At 42.9% G+C, this 18,813-nt stretch overlaps 1 protein-coding gene across 7 annotated transcripts in view; it reads left to right on the forward strand.

Moving 5' to 3' along the window:
- The window catches only part of FYN (FYN proto-oncogene, Src family tyrosine kinase), a 140,612-nt gene that overhangs the window by 44,387 nt on the left and 77,412 nt on the right, over positions 1–18,813 (forward strand). For all 7 annotated transcript variants that reach the window (XM_049817872.1, XM_049817877.1, XM_049817875.1 and 4 more), the window contains one exon: positions 16,143–16,213. The gene's annotated coding sequence lies outside the window, so the exon portion shown is untranslated. The remainder of the gene's footprint in view (positions 1–16,142; positions 16,214–18,813) is intronic.

The following is an 18,813-nucleotide window of genomic DNA, read 5'->3' on the forward strand; positions in this document are numbered from 1 at the left end:
ACTTACATTTTAGTGTGTGTACCTTTCTACTTGTATTGAGTGCAAGGATGTAAAAACTTTGGGTGCTCTCTGCTTTTCTCTCCTGGTTCAAGACAGGTCTTCTGGGGCTACATAGCCAACCTCCAAAGTTCTGCGTACACTCACTTTCCTGCACAGCTCGCCTACTGTTTCAGAACTTAAACCAAAACATTTTGGAGTGATTGATTTTAAGCTCCAGTGTCTTCAGGACCCAGCAGTCAGTGCAATGTAACCAACAGGCAAATCAGCTGAACTGAGGTAGTGAAGAATTGCAGCAGAACAGCCTCTGCATCTAAAGGATAGGAACGGCTCAGGGTTTTCCTTCATCAGCACTCCCAATTTGTATTGGATCTGCACCTTTACAATAAGTGATGTCATATATCAGCTTAATCTAACTCTTTGTGGAATATGGAAGGAGAAATTCATCTTCTCAAATAATATTTCAAGTACTGTGAAGCAAGATGCTTGCTTATGACTTGGAAAGTACCAGATATTATATCATGAAAATAAAAGGAAAGCGTATTGCATTTCATTATTTCATCTATGTGAACACTTTACTGTGTCTAATTCTGTTAATCTAAAATTATAAACAAACTTACCCTGATATAATCTAATTTTCATTATAGACACCAAATGCTATTATGTTGGGCAACAAATTGGCTTAAAATAATTCTGTCTTTAGAAAATAAGATTGTAATCAACAGATTTATAGTTTAATAAAGTCTCATGATATATGTATACCCTATAGCTTTTAGAGCTTTATTTTCAGTTCAGGGTTCCCATTAGTCTAATCTAGGTTTATTGGTACAATCATTAGATTTAAGATATGCTTTTTTTTTTTTTAATCAACAAAGAGTGTCAGAGTGAGATACTGGAAAGCAGCAGTATGAGGGAACCATCTATGAGGGATTTTATTGCAAAGCTGTTGATGGATGAGATTTAGTGGCAAGGGTGTGCAGTGAGATCCTGTGTTTTGTCTAGAGTTTGGAAAGGGCAGAGGACAGTGAGGATGTGTAGGGTCCCAACTGGAAAAAATGAGGTTATTTTAGTCTGAAATAAAGCTTTTGCCAAAAAGTAAAAGCTTTTTGTAGATCAAAATTTTTTTCTTTCTTTCTTTTCTTCCCCACTAGTCAGGTCTAAACTGTAATCTCTGAAGAGTATGGTACAGCTTATCGGCCAAGCAGCTCTGGTCTCAAGATTTAAAAGCCCAGCAGCAGAATTCTCCCAGATATGGATGTAGAGAATTAATTGCATCTTATTTGTGGAAATATTTAAACAAAAGAAATTTATGGGTTTGTCTGTTTGCACATGTGTGTTTTAGTTTCTGATTTATTTGTTTATCTACTATTTTGTACTTTGAAACAGCAATTCTGGTCTGTTTTGCTTTTTTTCCAAACTAGCTTTTTGTTTTATTAAGAGAAGTCACGTGCCTGCAGTTTGCTCAGCTTCTTGTCTGAGCAAACTTGTAGAAATAATTAATTAAGCTTGGATAGTAAGCAGACCGTGGATCTGGGTCATTTGTAACAAATAGGCGAGATTGTGTGATGATTTTGCAAACCTGATAAGGTGTGTATACAGGGGTGTGGCTTTCTAGCTGGCTGGCTGCGCGTGATCAGGATTTTGGAGAGTGTACGAAATGTGAGGATATGTGAACGCGCTCTGGTTTGGGATCTTCTGAAGGGCTGGCTGGCGAGAGACCGGGATCTCTCCCTCTTGGTTTGTCCCTGTGCTGTTTCAAGGGACTGTAGTCTTCCCTAGGCATACTGGGATTAATGCTGGCTAAGAGCCTGTAATTAAACACATGTGGAAGAGCAGTCCGTCTTGGTTAGGGGCATCCGTCGCCAGGATGGGAACAGCTCGGGGCGGTGAGCGGTGGGGCCGGGCACGGTCAGGTCCCTCGCCACAGCTGTCCACCCAAGGGCGCTGGGGAAGGGCGGTGTGGCTGCCAGGTTTCTTCCTCAAACCACGAGTGACCTTCTGTGCCCACAGCACGGGGAGACCTTATCTCCAGTATAACTGGAGGTGGCAGGGTGTATGTTGGGGAATGGCTTCCCTTTCCCCATGCCCTCCCTTCCTTCACCCATGCTGTTAGAGTAAAGAGAGGGTTTCTCCGGTTAGAAAGCTGCATTTCACGAGGACAGGAACCAAGAGACAACTCATTTCTATGGAGAGTTGCTATAAATAGCTTGCTCTGTTAACATAAATTCTTTCACTAAGTGAATCCTACAAACAGGGTTTTGTTCCAAGCCTACAAAATGCTTTGTATGCCCTTCTCACTTTGTACGTGCTTGTTCAGATGCTGGCGCTTCCCCCCTCAAAATGAGAGGTAAGCCTGACACTTGCAGGGTGACACCGCTCTGTTGATGGAGTGACAGAATGCTGTGAATCCTAGAGTGAGAAAGAGCTTTCATAAACAGACCTGTTACGGCTTTAATTTTTTACATCATTGATAGCAAAAGGTCTGCTGGACGTTTTGAAGGCAAGTAGGGCAGAACTTGCTGAAGTCCACACTCACCGGTGTTTAAACCTTCAACTAGGCTGTAATGTTTTCTGCCTCACCGCTCTCTGCTAATGCTTGCAGTCTGTCTGGGTCAGAAGCTGTGGCTACTGCAAGTCTTGAAAGCTTCATGGGGCTTTTAGGAAGCTTGTAATTGCTCCGCTGTGAATCCTAGAGTGAGAAAGAGCTTGCCCAGGAGGAAAAAGTCTTCTGCTAGTGCAGTGGAAACTCTATGGACATAAACGGTCCCAGCTGTATGATATGCATCTGTCACTCTGCAGAACTGCAGCTTTTTATTTTCTTCCTCTTACATAGCCCTGGAAGCCCTCTCCCTGGGAGAAGATTTTCTGCTTCTGGTAAAACACATTTCTACATTTGACGATCTGATGCTCAGTCCATGTCCCTTCCCCCTCTTCTCATGAAATGGCAGCCAGTGAGCTGTTGAAATTTTAACAGAGCTGAAAGATGTGACCCAGAGGTGTCTGTCTGGAAAAGGGAAGTGATTTGGAATCCAGGCAGTTGATAAAACACACGTGTTTATGAGGAAGCATGCTCTCTCCTACTTTCTGTCCTTTTTTTAAATGCATCTCTTTGCTTGTGGAGACTGTACTGTTTTCACGCATGTATGACAAGGTCAAATACAATTCCCTTTCTTGATACCCTTTTGTGCATGAGGTGCTTCAAAGTACTTGCTATAGCTGTATGTCCGCATAGGTGGGTTAAAAGTGGAGTAAGCAGTGGATGGGCATGTATGTACCGTGGGGAGAGGAAGCAGACCAAATAAACTGGTTGTCGTCCAAGGTGAATACTGCGGTGCGTGGCAAGAAGGGCATGTTGATGTGGCAGATAGCATTTCTGCGTAGGCTGTCAGCTGCAGTGCCACTGGCTTTGTGGGACTGTCATAGTCCCAAATCCTGTTGACACTTTGCCATTAGATGTAAGAGTTTATGCAAGAGAAATGAACTTGACATTTTTGGCATGTACAGTTTGGTTTTAAAATATGACTATTGATTAGCTGTTGCTGATGCTGTTTACTATTGAAATCTTCACAACTGGCCCTTGCAGTGGCTCCCAGATTGTGTAAATGGTTTTTGGAGGGGGAATTAATTAGCTTGTTTGCATACTCAAAAGAAAAAAGTCTCGCCTCTTTGTGGTTCTCAGGCATGCATCCCTCTTTTTTTTCCATAGGATTGTTATGGATATGTACTTCCAGGGATTGTACCATCAGCCTGTACCATTCATACATTTTGCAGAGTTCATAATCGAATGCGTTTGCAGCTGAAAAGTGGCACACGTGCTGCTCTGAATGCTCCTTCTCAGATGTCTCCTGCTTCTGGTAACCCATATTCTGCAGCTGGAGGCTGCGCTCCGGGCACCGCATGAATGGCGCGTCTTGTGTTTCAGCGGCGCGGAGTGAACTTGATTCTAGGTCAAAATCAAATGTGACATTTCCTAAATGTGCGAGTCCAAACTAGTTACAGCACTAAAAAGCGGAGCCTGTGAGTGCTTTCTGTGTGTTATTTCTCGGTGATTTATGGTCTATTTCACTGCAGGCAGGTTGAATGTGCTTTTATAATCCTGATTACACCCGCAAAACTGAGAGTAGGGAGAAAATAAACCAGTGCCACCTCATCACTTAGGGGTGCAAAAAGACTTACCCTTACAGTACCAAAAATCCACTTTTCCTGTTCCAGGGTGAGGGTATCCAGTTTACAGCCAGTGGCCTAGATAAGATCTGCCAGCACAGCTCCTCAAATCTGCAGCCTGCTCCTCCCTGCTCCGCTCTCCTTCCCCAAGGTCCTCGCAGGCACAGCAAGAGCAGGCAGTGACCCAGATGCACCGCTCTGAAAGTGCCATTTGTTTCCAGCACTCGGCGTGCTGGCGGATTTGACACATGGCTACACACACGTCCATTACTGGACCAAAATACACATCCCTGGTATTGTAACGGGTGTTGTATCAGCTGAGTGACTGCTGACAGGGCCGGTAGCTGCTTGCCCATCGCATGAGGTGCGTGAGTGCATGGGACACTCGTCCTCCGAACATGGAAGGATTTGATGAGCTGCAGGATGTGGAAGCTGGCTACAACAATAATTTTTTAAAAATTTTTTTTTGACTGCTTAAACTTTCCGGGGGGTTAACGGGCAAGCGTTTTGCTACTACATTCTTTGTTACCTGTCATGCTGTGAAAAAGAAATAAGGGGAAAGGCCTTTTTCCACTTCTGGTTTTGGCAGGGAGTGCAGGGCTGTGTTCTTTCTCTTCTCCTATTCTTCTGACTACAACTTTTTTTCAGATTCCTTTGCCTACAGACAGAACTATTACATGTATGTATGTAAATATGTATTTATATACATATATATAAATCATCATAGAGTCATAGATATGTATCTATACATATATATGATTCTTAAGACTGGAACATAAAACTAGTTCTCTCTCCCCTTGTCTAAGCTATAACCTCAACTAGTCTTTCTTCACTACTTTGTGGATTCCAAGCCATCAAATCTCATTCAGCATGGCTAAACAGATACCCATGGATACATGCCTTCCTCCTTCCACCTGCAGCTCACCCCATTATCTCCCCCCTCTGTTGCCGTGGTCAACACCAGTGTCCCTCAGTCAGGCCAAAATCCGTCCATCTCCCAGTTCCCTCTGTCTTTACTCTGAGATCACCTGATTCTTCCTGCATACTGTCTTTTAAGAAATGCCCTGCGCTATCCAGACCACACAGCTGAAATTCGCACCTAAGTGCTCCTTTGATGTCTTGAATGAATGCGACATCCTTTTCTCTCACCTCTTCAAATTATAATTCTGTCTGTCCAGAACACCTTTGCAAAAGGAATTTTTTCAGCTTCCTCATTTTTTAACAGCGTAACCTGCTCTATGTGTTGTTTTACTGGCTCCCTCTTTATTCAGCACAAGGTGCTCGTCTTTGTCACCAAAACCTCTCACTCCCTCACTACTTTCTGTCTGTCAGCCAGTTCCAAGCGGGCTCCTCCAGCTGCCCGTGATGCTGGTCTCTCTGGTGCGCACAAGCTGCTTTCTAACGAGCAGTTAGGCGTTTTCTGCTGACCCAACCCACCCCGTTAATGTTGGCAGGACTACTTTCTTCTAGTCCTTTAGGACTCTCCTTTAAAATAGTCTCTTCTTTTTTTTCTTTTTTTTCTTTTTTTTTTCTCCTGGGATGCAGGTGATGCAGAGTCCCTGCCTCAGGCAGTTTACCCACCCATCTTTCGCTTTCGGAGTGAGGTTATCTTTTACAAATAGTAAGCACTCGTTAGAGGAATTTTAGACCTTATGGAGATTAAGGCCTTAACCAGCATCTTCTGTCATTGCAGGCTTTTAAAAATAGGCTCGATGTGCATGGTAATAACAGCGTTGTAACCATGGCAATGCAAGGAAGGCAGGGTTTGCAGGCAGGGATTTTTTTACTAGACCAACTGGCATGGCAGAGGGCTGGACCAGGGCAACACGGGGGTGAGATTTCAGGCTAAGGAAAGGACTCGGACACCAAAGCATATCTGTTTTCCCTCAGCTGGGTCAGGTGGCCTAATAAAAAGAAGAACATAAGTGCAGTTGATCCTGCCTTGAGCGGGGAAGCAGCCTTAGTTGGTCATTTAAGGTCCCTTTTAATACTGTCGCTCAGTTTTAACAGGGAGAGCTGACTTCTTTGCGTGCTGTGCATTCGAGCATATGCTGATATTCTGCTGGTACCAACAGAAGGTCTCTGAATATCAAGAAACCAGAATATCCTCATTAAGGATCTGCTTGGAGGATGTGAGAGTAATATATTGCTCTTTGAACGGGGGCTGAGTTTGTGCAGCAATAAAACACGAATATTAAACAGGAAGCCAATGACACTTCTGAAACATGTCTGAGACAGCAATCCAGATGTTGTTCGGGGATATAGTATAGCCCTTAAGCAATATGTCTATGCTACTCTTTTTTTTTTTTTATATACTGCATCTGCATAGTTAAGGGTGGGGAGGGGGGGGCATAGCAAGAGAAAACCCAGATATTTTTTTTGCCTAGTTTCCTGAGGAAGTTGGGGTTAGGCTGTTAACTTGGTGTGTCTGCACACCAGTCCTCCTCTTTATAACTTTGCAGACTGTCTCCATCCAGGGAGGGGGCTTCAGGGGCAGCATTGGGCTTCCCAGTCCTTTCTCGAAAGCATTTGCTGCTGCGAGGAGACAGGCTGGATGTGGGACGGCAGGGGCAGGGTGCTGTGGGCTTCCCCGGAATGGCTGGCTGGTGGCAGCAAGGCTCGCCCAGAAATGTGGCTGGGTACCAGACATCCTGGGGCATGGGGGAGCCAGGAGGGATGGGATGCAGCCCGGGAGAGACTCGTGTTGTAAATTTAGCATCACAAGCCCAAACAAGCTGGAAATCCAGTTTCATTAGTTCTACAGCTCACGCCTTTACTTAATCTTGAAAAACAAAAGACAAAAAATTGTGTGTGTGGGGGGGGGTGTTATGCTGAATAGTAATGATATTTTAAATCCATGGAGTATTTCAGCAAAATAAGTGCATTTGGGTGGCTTTTGTATTGCAAAGACGTTTATATTAATGTAGTGCAATCCTGGAATTACATGAGCCTTGTGTTTATTCTGGTTCACATTGGGACACTCACTTTCTAAGGGGAGAACTGATGTATTTATTAAGGGCAGTGTGAAAGAATAAAGACTTGATACTGCTCGAGGCTGAAGCATTATGTCACTGCAAAATCTTTTCATTTGTACTTCTAGTGTGTTGCCGTGAGAATTTAATTTCCTGTTTTTCATTATGGGAGAGTCTTTTTTGGAAGCCAGTAGAGACCAGGGGTGTTTTTAGAAAGTAAACTGTCAAAATACAGTGACTTTTGGGGGTTGTTCTTTTTGGTTTTTTTTTTTCTTTCCTGGATATAGAACTCGCCAACATGAAATCTCATCATTAAAATAAATAAATAATCAGTGAAGTAGCATGAGAGACAATCCTCTTTTTTTTTTTTCACTTTTCCCCGCCCTCAGCCCATTGGTGATTGTTCCTAGATTTTGCAATGATGCTTCTCAGATTTAAAGCTCTTATAACCTTCTGCTTTGTGTTGTATGACAAGCAAGGACCTTATTTATTTGCTTTACTTGTCTCACTATAAAAAACCCAGAATGTCACGTTTTCTGTTCTTCCATTTCCAGTACTCTTGTTTATTTTGAAACTTCCAGAAAGAGATAAAAACAGCTTAAGAAAAATGCTCTCCAGAGCGATCCTTTAAAGAGCAACAAACAAACATTGCAGATTGGTCCTAAAGGCTGTGCTTCCTTTCTGGGGAGGGAGGGAGGTGGAGAGAGAGGATGTTTTCTTCTTAGCTTTGCTCTAATCATCCGATCTGGGATTTGATAAACTCCACAAGTCTGAAACTGCTGCCTCCTCCTGTCTTCCCCCTTCCTGCCTCTCAGAAGATTAAAGTGAACATGGCAAAAAGGAAACAGTTTATTTTCAGCTCGTCGTAGTTAATAATTAGTTTACAGTGCAGCATTTTCATTGTTTGTGTTTTAATCGTGTTGCTATATTCTTTTCTTACACTGTTTACTTTTTGCTTCATGGGCTTTCTTTGATACAGAAATAGATTTACAAATAGCTCACTCTTGCAAAATTTCACCCTCTTTTCAACATTTTTGTATTTCACATCAGGAAATGTGACCACGTGTAGGTGGCATAGCTTCTGCAAAGACATGCTCTGCCTTCTCCCCCTGCAGACCCACCAGCCTGTGGGGCACGTTCACAGACCGTGCCACCCTTTTGTTTCACTCTTGGACAACTTTGGAATTAGAGTAGTTAGGAAAACCAAATGTACAAAATATGGAGTGATTAAGTCATTAAAGTATTACATGTACAAGATATAAATATTATTCGACATACTCAAAATTAGCTAAATCTATGAATTGGCTGAACTATAAAAAGTTCTTAGTACTACACTTGTTCCCCCAATTTGTCCTAAGAATATAGAGTATGTGCCGAACTCTTTAAAAGTTTAAAGCTTGCAAGTGAATTGGCTGTGACTTGAGATTGTTTCTTCCCATGTGTGTATTTTTTATGATTTCTTGCACAATGGGAATGGCTGACATTATGGGTACTACAGTATTGCAACATTAGCATATATATTCTCTATATACTGTATAGGTACGTGTTCATTTTCATTGTACATCATGGATATAGCATCCTTAATTAAAGCCCTGGACACTGATTAAAGCACAAAAATGTTTATTACATAGGTAAGATTCTTTCTTAAGGGGGAGGAGAAAAGTTTTTTATAAAAACAATTTTTTATATCTAAAAACCTATATTTACGTTGCAATGTAATTGCACTTCTAAACGGCCTTTACTGCTTCTGTGGAGGGCTTGTAAACATGCTGGTTGGCCAGTTTCTCCTAAAGGTACTTTGGGGTCAATCCCATATCTTCAGAAGAAAAACATTTTCTTCTTTGAGACAAACTGCAAAATCAATTATTAAAACAAAAGCTTCTAAAATCTTACACAATGCTTGCTTTTTTTTCCCTTACGTTCTTTTTTTAACTTCCATAATGATGTGAGTGCCTATTTCTGGCCGTAGAAGCGGTTCACTGATGCCACAGTGTTATTAGGCAGGTAAGGATTTGCAGGCTGAGGGTGCGGGAGAGGGACGCGGCGCTGGCTCCAGCCACCGTGTCGCTGCCTCGCTGGCTGCCCATGCCCTCTCTCAGCTCCAGGGGTGCCCAGCAGCATTCCTAGGAGCCAACTCAAGAGGGTTGGAGAGTGCAGTCTATTTTTAGGACTATGGGCTCCATTCATTTATTTGTAAAAAAAATTGTTTGGGGCGCAGTGCTTCTCATTTTTCTGCAGAGAAATACGAGCACTCTTCCCGCAATTAATGAAGTCATTTTTCTACTGTTTTGAGAACTCAAGTATGTGGCTGCAATCACATGCTCTTCATATACGAGTAACATTCTCAGTCTAAGTGCATGTTTGGTATTGAACTTACTAACAGCTTCCCCTATTGATTGCTCAGCCCCCGTGATTGCGGATGGCTGCCTGACACAGGGCAGGCAGTTCCAGCGGGGTGGCCGAGGTATGCACTACGCACGCTGGCTTTCGGCTTACACAGGGATACATGCTTGCTTATCTCCCAGGCAGTGCAGATGGCAAGGGACGCCACAAACTGTGGGATCTTCTCGGAATGATTTCGAAAGGCAGCTTTCGGGAATGGGCCGTGAGTGCCGTCGCGTTTGCCTTTCTGTTGCTGGTACCCTGGCAGCGTTGTGCTCCTCTTGCTCACCATAACCGCTGGCTGTCCCACCGAGTGTTTCTTAGTGCTTTTGGCATCTTCTGATTCATTGCATCTGCCTCTGCTGCCTCTCTGTACGCATCTCCACACGCTACCTGTATTGGCACTTCCCATGCCGGAGTGCTTGGTTAGATGGTGCCTTGAAGTTTTCAGATCCCAGCTCCTTTATACTTTCAGCTCTCTGCTGTGTCACAAAGCAAGTTGCTGTCTGGAAAAGCAGCTGTGAATGTAAGGAAGGTTTAGTTTAGTTTATCCTGCTTGAAAGCTGAGAGAGGAAAAAGGTACTAATATCGCTGATACTGAGCTGGCACTATCGAGGGGCTTGAACTGCCTGTGGGAGTGAAGCATCCCAGGGAGAAGGAGAGCAAGCAGCGTGCTTTGGCAGGGCTGGAAGCCACAGGACACACAGGACATGGGGACCAGCTGACAGCAGCATGTCTGCTAAAGATAAGTCAACAGATCCAATGTGTGAGGAGATTAAAGTGGCACAGAAAAGAAGCATTTTAGCTTATGATCTTTAACACAGTTTGTGGGTTTTTTTCTCTTCATAGCTCCATTTTATAAAAGTAGAAAAAGTTCAAGCAAAGCCTCTGTATTTTCCTGATGTTTTCCTCCTGTGTTTCCTGTTTCTTAGGACTTGTTGCCACTGCAACAGTGACATTGCATCTGAGTTCCTCCTGCTCCAAACGGAAAGGGCAGCATTTTGAAGGATGTGTTTTTAGACAGCCACAAGTTTGATGGTGCAGGCAAACATTTTTGTTTTGAAACTACTAATGTCCTTTGGGACTCCTTTAAGAGAGGGACCTAGTTATCCTTATTTACATCCCACAACTGCTGAAGCTTTCAAGAAACTGTTTTAGAAATCCAGTGACTTCCACATGAAAAAATGCAGAGTGCCTGTCCCATAGCCACAGTCCTCTTTCCAAGTTTTGGCACTGCTGCATGGGAGGATGAACCACCGGAATGGTAGTGTTCAATCTTAGTAAAGTCTTCTAGTGGCGTTGCTGGGTTTTGTCCTCCCTGTTGTCCAGGGTTGCATCTGGACTCGTTGCAAGAGTTGCTTCCCATGGGAGCTCCCTCTTTCTGCTGCTCAGTTCTCCCCCCACCCCGCTGATGACCAGGCCTTTTCATATCATGTGCCTGCTATCTGGGACCCTCACTTAGCAAGGGGTAGTTTCAGGCTAACAGGGAGGCTTCTGTCTCTGTCTAAGAGCAAGCTTATAAGCTTCTCTAAAACTTTAAAGGTTTTATTGTTGGAAAGCCTTCAGATGTTCACAGGATAAGGAGTCTTTATATGTAATCTGGCATTGCACAGTAAAAGATTGCTTTATGTAAGTTAAGATGTGCAGTTCCTTTATAAACTGGCCATATAAAGTCGGCATGCAGGAGATTGTTTTTCTTCTTGTGTTCAACGTTGCTTTTAGAAGGGTTTTTTTGAAAATGTTTTTTTGGGTTTTGGTAGGATTAGAAATCATAAGGTGGTGGGAATAGGCAGAAAATGCTGCACCCTAGGCAAAACTGAGCATGCATGCCTCCGTACATTTGTTCAAACACTAGTGTCCGCAGCCTCCCAGGTAACAAAAGTCCTCAACCTGTCTAAAAATGGTGACTCAAGACTGTTACTGTAGGGCCATAGTAACCTACTACTGAAAAATACTTTTTGGACTAATTCATGGCCCAAAATCTATGTAATATGATGTGTTGTAAAATAAGCACAAATGACATTAGAACATACGAAAAAGGAAGGCAATTGCTCTGCAGACTAACCAACACTTTCTCTGCAAAGTGGATCCAGCTCATTTACAGGTTACACATCCTGACCCAGATATGTTCATTTGTAAACTGTTCCCCAACCTGAAAACCTTCTTCCAATTTTTGTCAAGTAAAATAGCAGCCCAAGAACCAGGGATGCCTGCTTCTACTTAAGGTTTGAAAAAACAGCAGCAGAAGCATGTTACTAATAGAAAACTGACAGATGCTTATCATTATGTGGATTTTCTTCTGTGTTTGCATATCATAAACTGAATTGCATCTACTAGCATTTGAAAAGTATTTAAGACCACTTATGACTTCAGCCAGCCACTTTCTCCAGCTGGGTGAAGCTCGCATGAACTGCAACATGTACCAGACCGGAATCCTCCATGTAACTGTTTTTATGCCTTAAATCACACTTTTATCTGTTTCAAATGGTGGGTAAGTTGTCACCAACTAATTTTTGCTTTAATGAAAAATAAGGGGGGGGGGGGGGGGGAGTGTTCTTGTCTAGGATTGTTCATAGTGGCCTTGATTCAAAGATCCTTGAAGTTGGTGGATGTTAATGGATTTGGGAGTGCAGGCTTGAAAAAAATAGTAGTTACTATGTCTCCTGACAGTGATTTCTCTTTTGCCAGTAGTAAAAAACTTAATTCTGATCCCAGTATGAACTGACAAAAACGTATCCGGAAGCTGATGAGAATAAGCAGGGGTTGTCTCATGAAGCAGGCAATGTCATGAAACCAAACACGTGAATGATTTTTGGTTATGCTACTCACGGCATTCTGTTTCACAAAATACTTTTTCTTTACAAAAATAAAGTAATTTTTACACAAAGCTACATAAAAACACTGCTGGTGTTGCAACACAGAGGGGGTGGGTTATTGGTAAAAATTTCCAATTTGTTGAAGCTGGTGTTGCTTACAGGAAAAGGCTGTTCCTGGCAGATAATAAGCCTGATTATCTCCCAAGAGTGTTTTGGGTTGTTTTTTTTTTCTTTAAAGTTTCAAATCAAGTCTTCTTGAGCTTCAGAGCAACTTTTCTTGTCTGTTGGTGTGCTAACTGTTTTACTGTGTCTTACCATTTAGGAGGAGATGCTTGGACAGCTTTCATTTGGACACGACTTCCATATTGGCAGTGACATGTGTGTCACGGTTTGGGGTGACCCTGTTGTAAATGTTTTGGCCTGGGATGGGTAGCAAGTTGCAGCTACTTACAGGAAGCTGATTTTTGTTAAATCTAATACTATTCAGTTGATCGTACTCTAAAACATCCTCATTCTGTATTTGATTTTATATGGCAAGCAGAAGGGGAGTTCAATGTGAATTTTTTCAGAAGAGGTTTTCATTCTCAACACATTTCCTTTGCCTGCAACTTCTGCTCTTCCTTCCCCACTCTTTCCCTGGCTGGGGTAACAAATAAACGTAAACTTTTACTATATGCCGTTCAGTTGGTGCCAGCAGCCTGTTGGATGTTAGGGTATACCTTTGTACACTTGCAGCCAACTCTTCATAACAGAAGCAAATGAAAGCCTTTTATGGTAAATGCCTTCTGTTACAAGAACTATTTGTGAAAACAGACTTATCTGAAAGAAGTGCACCTTTCACTGAATAGTCAGATGGCTACCTCCAGGTTTTCATTTTTCCCAAGCACAGAAACTTGGGAAGGCAAGCTCTCTTCCAGTAATTCTGGTCAGACAGACCTTTTGTCATCTCTTCTGTTTCTTATACTAATTGCAAAAGAAGCCAAAATTGGTGTGCTTCGAAGCCTGTATTAATTTATTTTGTATTTCCTATGCTGTGTTCTCCAAAGTCAGCAAAGCTTTTCTGAAAAGCGCTGGTCAGAATTTGGAGATGAGTAACATTATCTGAAGCCCTCAAGAAAAAGGAATATTCCTCCTACGTGCTTAGGCAGAATGAAAATCATTAAGGCTAAAACCAAGTTCTGTACAGACCCTAGACTGAATACAAAGAAAGAGTGAATAATCTTTGGTTTCCTCTGCAAGCCACATCCAGCCCTTGCACCCAGTTTCGCAGCAAAAAAATGTTTGCTTCCTTTCTCCCTCCCTCCCTGCTCTACCCCCAAATACCTCATCTTTGTAGCCAGAAAGACAGGGCATGTTTGCATCATCTTCTAAAATCAAGCAAAAAGCATCCCCTGGAAAAGTTTCAAGCTTTCTACCTGCCACCCCCGAAGTTCAAAAGATCTTGCAAGGCTAGAGATGTGGTAAATCATATCTCTGCCTCAGATTTAACTAGACACCCCTTTATTTAAACCCTCTTACTAGTTTTTGTTGTTTCATGGAGGGCTTAGACTAGGCTCCTTCAGCATGTATTAAGGCAGCTGCCTGCAATCCAGTACTGTAAGAGTGGAATCTTACTGTTGGTTGAAACTAACACTGCAGCCAAATAAGCAGACTTGCCATTCCCCAAATCCTACCTCTGCCTGTCCATCCTTTCCTCCCTTTTTCCCTCGTGCCAGCACAGGCTTCCCCCCCTTCCCCAGTTACTTTGCAAACTGGGCTGGAGAATTCACCCAGTTCATTTTCATCCCGGTTGCTTCCCCAGCCCAGTTTGCTGCACAGGCATTTGTGCTGGGGTGAGGGAGGGAAAGCTGCTGGGGCCGCATCCAGAAGCTCCGCACCAGTGCCGGGGGGGGGGGGGGGCCTGGCCCCTTTTGGCAGCAGTGCTGGCCCCTGTCTTTCAAGTATTCATGGGACCGGCAGCATGGAGTACAGAGTTTCCCTTATTTGTCACTTCTCTGGGGAAATTATTAAATCAGTCTCTTGGTGTAGAAGAAAATAATGAGCTAATCCGGAGTCGAGGTGCTGTTGGATTGTTTTGGACCTGGCTCGTCTCTTAAGCTCCTAACTTTTCTGCGTGCAGATGTTATCCAATTAGTTCGGAGGCAGAAGTAGAGCTTCTTGACTTGATTTTTTCTTTCCAGGCCAAATGCCTGGAAGCTAGGGAGGGAAATGGATGGCACTGGAATAATAACCACCTTCCCTGAACCTGAGCAAAGCAGTTAATACCCATCTTTTTTTCAGTGTTTTCACAAATTCTGCCAAGCTGTACAAAAGGTGTTGGGGCAGGAGGAGGTGTTGGGTTTTATTTTTTTCTTTATTCCTTGATATGCCCAGGGTTTTTTTCTCAACCACTGAACAAAGAAAGCAAGCAGGGGAGAAGATGCTTTGGTTTGTAAGTTTGTGATTAAAAATGTCTATTCCTGGAATCTTTCACAACAGCCCCTTCTGATTTGTAATGAGTTATTTCTTTTCTTCTCTCTCCACTTTGAACTCTCCACCCAAAATTAAGTCTCAGCCTTATGAGATCAGAGGTCTGCTTCCTAATCAGGATTTAGAGCAGTGTAATCCAGTTGCCATGTTTTAAGGAGGATTTATTTCGTGGTTCTTCAATAGAAATTTTATTTTCCTGGCTACTTTTCATGTAACCATGACCAGTAAAAGTAATTTGACCTAAGAAGCCATTCACCCTTCCTTTCCTGTGGATGCCCACAGCATCCTTCAGGAGAGGTGCTGGTCCAAAGGTCTGCTGCTTCTGCAGCTGAGGCAGGTTGCCACGATCAGTAATGCAGGGCTCCAAGTCATCTGTGTATAGCGGTAAAGTTACTCATCCAGCAGTAATTTCACAGATGCCTCTCTCATGGAAAATTCAGCCACGTACTTGGGGGATAATGGGAGTTTAAAGCAGTTCAAATGCAGTCTGGCTTTGCTGGTGTGGACACCTGGGCACTGAAACATGTGTCCATCTCCATTTGCTGTACAGTTACCGCTCCCAAACCCAAACACCAGCAGAATCATAGCTCCTCCATATTCTAGAAGTTTACAAACTAAACGTTTTAACATCACTGTTAGTCTGTGCTCTGTGAGTTGTTCTTTCAAAAATTTTGCCTCAAGGAAAAATGAGGAATAGTTGTCATTTGAAATTTTCTCAGGGTTGGCAAAATGATGGCATTTGTCACTTCTGCTCTCCATCTTCTTCAAACTGGCCCTAGTGTGTGTCAAACTGGATATTGCGTTGACTTACTTCTTCTCCCTTTTTGTTCTTCTAGAGAACGCCGAGTAATTAATATAGTCTAAAAATGTAGTGTGGCACAAACCCTTTTTTTTCCTTTGTGTAGCTTTCAAACAAGGAGGCTGTCGAGACCCATACGTGCATCGTATTTCAAAAGCAGTTTGTTAAAGCAAAATCACTAAGAGATACTGGGTTGACCAATTTTTTTAGGGCTGGATCTAAAATAATTGGCACACTTGCTGTATGCTGCTGCATGTTTCATGTTGTTGACCTTGTCTCCCTGAAGTCTGAATAGCTGTTGTGTCAGTGACAGTGATGTGTCTGAGCAGTCTGAGGGAGTCCTGCAATTATTTTAATATTTTGCATAATACCGGTGGAATTTAATAATTAGTTGTGAATGTTCACATCCAATTACCTTCTTCCCTAAAACAGGAAAATTGGTGGAAGTTTGGTGATAAATGCTAGCAGAGTGAGAAAGAAGTGTAACGTAATTTGCAGTGTTCCAGTCACTAATTTGTTCTTTTCCTTTCTTTCATTTTACAGGGCATGTTTTCAAGCCGTGTTTGAGGAAATGTGGTGAATGTAAACTTGCTCTGTTTGGGGGGGAAATTCTGGTAAGTGGTTCCATCTTGATCAATTTTGGTTTCCAATGAGAATTTCAGAAAGATTGTTTTAGCTTTTTTCAGTCTTAATTTTTTTACCTGATGGGAAATACAGAGACGTAGTTGATTATATGTGTTTTTCTTCCTCCGGTATGGAGACTCGCAGTATGAGAAGCATTGACAAAAACCAGCATGCTAGGCCTCAGGGCAAGGAACATAGTTTCATTTGCTCCAGTGGCATCTGCTTATTGTGTCTGTAGCTGTTATATTCTGCTGAAGAGTAGTTGAGCTAAAACCTAAAGTAGAAGAAACACAAAGGCCTAATTTAAAAACAAGGGGAACAAAAAAGCATGCTAGTGGTATAAAAAATCAAGAGCAAAAATAATGCAGAGGGAGCATGTACTTCCTGAAGTGGTGGGGGTGTCCGGTCACTCTGAAATCTTTCCATCCATTCCCAGAACGTCTGGCTGGCACAACTGCCTCTAGCCACCACATGGAGCCGGGATGGTTTGCTTATGCCTGGGAGATAAGGAGATAGCGCTCCTGTGAGCCGTACCAGTTTTCCTACGCCTCTTTTCCATCCCACATGACAAGCTTTGCTGCTTCTCCGGTTGTCGTGTGCGCAACACTTCCAGAGAGCACCAGCTTCCTACAGACTTCTGGTCCTACGGTGCTGTGGGAATACGGCACGTCGTGTGTGATGTGTCTCTGCTGCTGAGCTGTGCTGCTGTGAGGGGAAGGAGGCAGAGAAGAATGGGAGGTAATTAGTGACATGCCCCAACTAGTGGGAAGTAATCCAGAGAAAACTCTTCCAACCTGAAAAAAAAGCAGCAGATCTGAAGCAGTTCTTAGGCTCATCTTGCTTTTCCCTCTAGGACACTGTCAATATATACAATTCTGGCTGGTGCCAATCAATCAGCATCGCCCTGAGGAAAAATTGCCAGCAGAAGATTGTGTCCCTTCTTTCCCTTGGCCAAGCAGGGTATTGGACTGGTATTTTTTCTTCAGCCAGCATGTGCAGATTGCAGTTGAAAACTGGCTTACTCTCCACTGGCAGAAGACTTCAGAGTCGGATAGCCTGCAGGGTAGAAAACTGAAAATCAAAGACTGGCTCTGTAAGAACACTTGTTCTTTTCTGCCACTTAAAAAAAACAGATGTTGTTACATCATACAGAAAGATCTGGATTAGCTAGCAGATGTTTAAATGTAGATGTTTAGCCTTCTGCAGAAGTATAGTCTTAAAGATAAGAAAAGATAAGATAACCAAGATCAGAATTTTACAAAGTTGGCCCAAATGCACGAAAAGTCCTGCACAGCGGTACCTGGGTAAACCCCACTGTAGCTCATTCTTTTAAGCAATTTTCTCTCTACAGTTTGGCTTTTCTGGCAATTGTGCATGTTGTAAGCTTGCATCTATATCCATATACTGGGAAATGCTAACAACAATTATTTAACTACAATTTAGTTGTAAGGCCAAAGATGAGCCACAGACCAGCAGCATGAGCTCATTAGTCCACGAGATTTTGTGCTGACTTCTGTTACTGCAAAAGAGGATAGGATCTATATCTAGTTTTCTTTTTGGTGATAGTAATGATACTTTGATCCTAAAAGTTGTCTGGCGTCCTTACAGATTGGCTGATCTTTGTGTGGGGTGTGACAAAGATATGGCGCTCACAGGTCAAGGAGTAGAGTCATAATTCAGAAATAGTGATCCCATGTAACACCAAGAAAAAAACAGTTTGTCGGCAGACCTGGTAGTCAGATTGTTGTGTTTTAATTTCCCTTCAGAGATGCATCAGCTGACACCAGCCTAGTCTCCATGGGTAGCCTTAATAAAAGGGCATAGTTCAAAAGCAGCAAGAGGAAAGAGACAGAAGAAGTCTGTTTCTTAGAATTATAGAATAATTTTGGTTGGAAAAAACTGCCAGTTGTCATCTTGTCCAAACTCCCACTTGAAATAGATCCTATTAGGTCAGGTTGCTCAGGGCCTTGATTTTCAAAATTCAACGGGATGACAAAGCTGGAAACTCTACAGCCTCTCTGGGCACCTGCTCCCGTGTCTGACCATCCTCAGAATGAAAAAGCGCTTCCTTGTTGCTTCTTGTTGTTGCTCACTGATGATCAGTGTGGACTTTATATCTTCTCTGACTGTGAGAGAGGAGTCTTGGAGAAGACCCCAAAATTGGGGAAGCTGCTTCTTGTGGCTCCAAGGAAATGTGGGGTCACACAGATGCAGTAAATTTGCTAGTGGGGTGAAAAAAACCCATAGTCTGGTTCACAGAGGTTCTACTCGGGCAATGTTTCTCAACCTATAGTTCATGCTCAGACTAGGAGAGCATGGCTGCTTGACTTGGTTGAATCGCAAAACTTGGGAGAAGGTTAGCTGACAAACTGATGCTCCTGAAAACTACCTGTTCTCCTGACTTGCTTAGAGATATAAGCCAATGAAAAGAGACAGTTCTCACTGCTGCATTGTAAGAATCATGGAATTTCTTCAAGCCAGTCTGGACCTGGGTTTGTACCACTCCATGCTCCAGGATTTTGCCCTAGAATTTAATGTTGTATTTCTGAAGCCATTATAATATGTAAACAGGCTCTGCAAATTTTGCTTG

The sequence above is a fragment of the Accipiter gentilis genome, chromosome 15, assembly GCF_929443795.1.
Source record: "Accipiter gentilis chromosome 15, bAccGen1.1, whole genome shotgun sequence".
In the NCBI taxonomy this organism is placed as follows: Eukaryota; Metazoa; Chordata; class Aves; order Accipitriformes; family Accipitridae; genus Astur; species Astur gentilis.